This window comes from Eurypyga helias, unplaced genomic scaffold (assembly GCF_000690775.1).
Source record: "Eurypyga helias isolate BGI_N326 unplaced genomic scaffold, ASM69077v1 scaffold12841, whole genome shotgun sequence".
Lineage (NCBI taxonomy): Eukaryota > Metazoa > Chordata > Aves > Eurypygiformes > Eurypygidae > Eurypyga > Eurypyga helias.
Genome location: NW_010229042.1, coordinates 2,232 through 6,294, shown reverse-complemented (window position 1 = coordinate 6,294; position 4,063 = coordinate 2,232).

Genomic DNA, 4,063 nt, shown 5'->3' with positions numbered 1-4,063 from the left:
GCCGGTCTGTGTTGCAACGTGTGTTTTACCTCGGTCAGTATCGCGCTGGTACAGCGCCGGTGGTTCGAGTCCTTACGCCCGCGACTGGAGGGCCGACGCCGGTTATGTCACCGGAGAACAAACACGTCTTATTGCAGGTCACAGTCCAACAGCAGCCATCGTGCTCCTCGCCATCCAGATGCCTCCCTCCTGCTCCTGAGTGCCCAGATCTGGATGAAGAAGAGCGTTTTCAGCAGACGGCGTGCAGATGTCTACATTTAACAGTGCGTCGCAGTTCTGCAGTTGGAAGCCAAGGCTGTGGTGACCCCCGGCGGGTGCAGGTAGCAGAGGTGTGCAGGGAATCTCAGCGGGTCTCGTGCCCCTCTGGTGATGGATGCGGCAACTTCCGGCCCCGGGAGTCGCTCTTGCCCGTGGCAGCGCACACGTGTAGCTGCTGGTTTGCCTCGAGGCCCCCGCGGGCGCTTTCGCAGCGAGGCCGGGCTGCGGGCAGCACTCGGCGCCCGAGCAGGAGGTGACCATGGCAGACGTGTTTCTGGGGTCGCCTACGTGGCCGGGCAGGTCCCAGCCCTCCAGCTCCTGGCACGCAGGCCAGCCATGTCGTCCACTTGCTGCCTCCCCTGAAGCTTTGGTACAACACAGGCAGCAACGGTTGGAACGGGAATGCCGTAGCGACATGCAGAGAGTGTAAAATTTCACATTAAGTGTTGCACAAACAGGATTTTCTGGGTGTTGGTTTGTTTTGCACTGAGTGTATTGGTTCCATCAGCAGTTCGGGATATTTGGGAAAAATGAGGTTGAAGCATAAATGGTCATTTGAGATGGAAACCAGAAATCTTGCCAGTGCTAGCAAACAGCGCGGATGGCCCTGGAGTGAGTGAGGGCTCTAAGCTGATGTGCCCTTTGTTGTATTTTCTTATTTTCTCCGGTGAGAACATTCCCCTTGGAGTCCCATGGAGTCGTGGGACTTTTATTGCATCTATTAGAATAAACTCAATTGCTAAATACATCATTCTTTTCTTCCTTGGATATTTGATTTAGCGCTGCCTAATAATAATGCTGCCGACTATCCCACCATACTTGTTCCATTTCTCAACGAGTATCAATTACATTTTATTTGTGGCCGGTAATAGTTTTAATGTCAGAAATTCTAAGAGCTCCGGCAGTGCGGAGCTGACATTGCTGGGATAAATGGCACTCGCTAGCAGGATTGCAGCACCCTGCTAATTAATGCTGATTTCCTGGGGGAGTTGTTTAACACAGGTTTTGCCCGTAGCGTGCACTGTGCAGGAAATCGAGACGTGCTCTACCGAGGGCTGCTGCAGCCTGGTGTACAGGGCAGGGACACCCAAAAGCCCCTCCATGCCCCTTATGGAAGGAGTTTATAATTGGAGCTTCTTTGGGCTCGATCAAGTTGATAAAATTTGATGAAACTCAAAGAAGTCCACCAGTGGCAGTTTTTAAATCAGTAACCTATACAATGGCAGAAGACTCGGCCAGAACCTCTGTTTTCAGGGCAGATCCCACCAAATTGGGGCTGGGAGAGGAAGAGCTCCTGGCTCAGCTTCCCCTCTAACCCCAGAGCGAGCGAGGGAGGGAAAACATGGTGGTACTGAGGAGGAAAACACCCTTGCTTTGGTGAAAGCACATCAGTTTTCCGACAGAGACGCAGGCGCCAGGGTAGGGAGGGGGGAGATGGGAAAGTTGGACCCAGCCTGCTACAAAGTACTTGACATAAAAAATGGTCCATTACTGGGAGAGAAAAAGGTTAGTGAAGGACAGAAAAATGAGCTGCTCAAGAAAAATCTATGTGTGTGCCGCATTTTTCTGAACTGCTGATGCTAAAAACAGTATGCTAATTGTGCGTGGCTTTATTTATTTCACCCTAAATCCTGGAGGAAGGCAAAGATTTATTATAAAAGTTTTATTGGTACTTTTCCCATCACGCTAATGTTCAATTACTGAGAGCCGTTTGGGCTATAAAACGGCAACGCACAGTGAACCCCGGTGCACCAGCTTCCTTGGAAGGCTTCCAGAGGCTGGATATCATTATGGCACGGCCAGACCCGCAGAACCAACCTTGCACGAGCTCTGACCAAAATTCCCTGGGAGAATGCGGGTGCAAAGCCCTGGAGCTGAAGATGCGCTAGCTGCTGGGTGGCTCCGCGCGGCACGTTGTCATAGTCAGAGCCTCTGTCCTGCGCAGACACTTTTCTAACGCTGGTTTCTGGTTAAATAATTGATGGTCAGAAAAGCAAAGCGGCATGGCATTATTTTCGTCTGAACCTCTTGTCAGAAAACGTGTTTTATCCTGCATCAATAGACACCTTAATCCTCAGCATTAGCGAATTGGGGTTTTTCTTCCTGGTCATACAAATGCCTTTCAAATCGAGGTTTATCCCCTCCAACAACCCTTCCATTACGGTGAAATCTCCACATATGCACTCCACTTTCCCCTTTAAATATTCCCTTGTATACGGTCACTTTTTAAAATTTTTTTGAATGCTGCTTCGGTGTATTTTCCTAGCAATGTTTTCCATTAATTGCATTCTAATGTGACTTTGTCTTTATTTTTTTTCCCTCTGCTTCAGTCAGGTGCTCGAGTAGTCTGTGGAATTTTTCCTGTGTTTAATGAGTTTCAGTTGGTCTCTTTCTCCTCAATCTGTAACTACTGAATATTTTAATGAAATTGTATTGTTATTGAAGGTCTTCCAGCTGATTAGCAGGCCTCTGGAATTATATTAAGGATTCCCTTAACTCTCTGAACATACCTCTTCTAACCCCTCATGTCTAGCTTTATACAAATACTTTTGCTGTTGATGTGAGTTTATGAAATACCGTTTCTAATTGCCCATTATGTCCTGTAACGACAGATTCTGTGAATACATTCCTGGTTTTTTTTATTGTTTCTTCTTGAGCTGAGTGTCTGCTCCGCTGTTACTACAGTGCCGGTGACATCCCAAGATTGTTTTTTTGGACCAACACCTCCCCTTGCCCGCTTACAGCTTTGCATTGATTTTTTGTACAGTAGAAATTTTGGGGCAAGAAGGATGGGGCCTCTCGTGCAGTAGGTGCTGTGACAGGCTGGTCGCCGTGGCTTGGGAACCCCTGTCTGTGGTGGGGGACAGGGCCCCAGCAACAGCACCCCAAGAAGCCCTGCAGCAGCACCCCAAGAAGCCCTGCAGCCTCTGTGAGCCTGTAAAAGGAGGGGTGGGTTTTTTTGCTAATTGTACTAATACCACGTATTTGTACTTTTTAATTGGTTTGGTTAACATCTCACAGATGTGCAACACGTGATTTATTTTTTTGGGGGTGCTAATTAGAATAAAATTTTCACTCCCTGTTTAATCTTAATTTAGAGTGGTTGGCTGTAATGGTAATTAAGTGTATGGGCGCTATTTTATAAGCAACTGAAATCTGTTATGACAAGAAGGATGCCGTCTCAGATCTGAACACCAAGGCCCTTGAGTTTTCCTCCCACTCGCCCACTGACAGTGTTTGTCACTGGGCAAGTAGCTCAGCTTGCTGCCTCCCGTTCTTGCCTTCCAGGGCTATTGTGTGGATTAATTAGATAATGTCTCAGCACAGCTTTGAACTGGAGAGTGCTACCGATGTGCCAAGGTATAATTTATTGTTATGAAAGCCGGCGTGCCGGCTGGGAGCAGTGCAACCTCAGCAGAGAGGGACGGCGAGGCTGCGGGGGCAGAGCTCCCCTCTCACCTCCAGACCTCTCCTCGCCGTACCCAATGCCGGCAGCACCTTCAGCGGCTCTGGAAATCTTGTGCTGAAGGCAGCACCAGCAGCTGCCTGGTGTGATCCCGGGGACGCAGCCCCCGGCTCAGCTGACCCATCCCAGTTGCTGGATCAAGGATGTTGCCTGCACCTCCCAGGGTGTTTCCAGGCTAGTGCTGGTATGTGAAGGAGCAGCGGCCACGTCCTCTGGAAGATTATAGCTCTCCAAATCAGCAAAGCATTTAAGATTAACATTGATAGGTCTGACGAGTGGCTTAAGGTTAAGCAGCCGTGAGGCTGGCTGGGTAAGATTAGCCCAGAGTGGACGCACGTT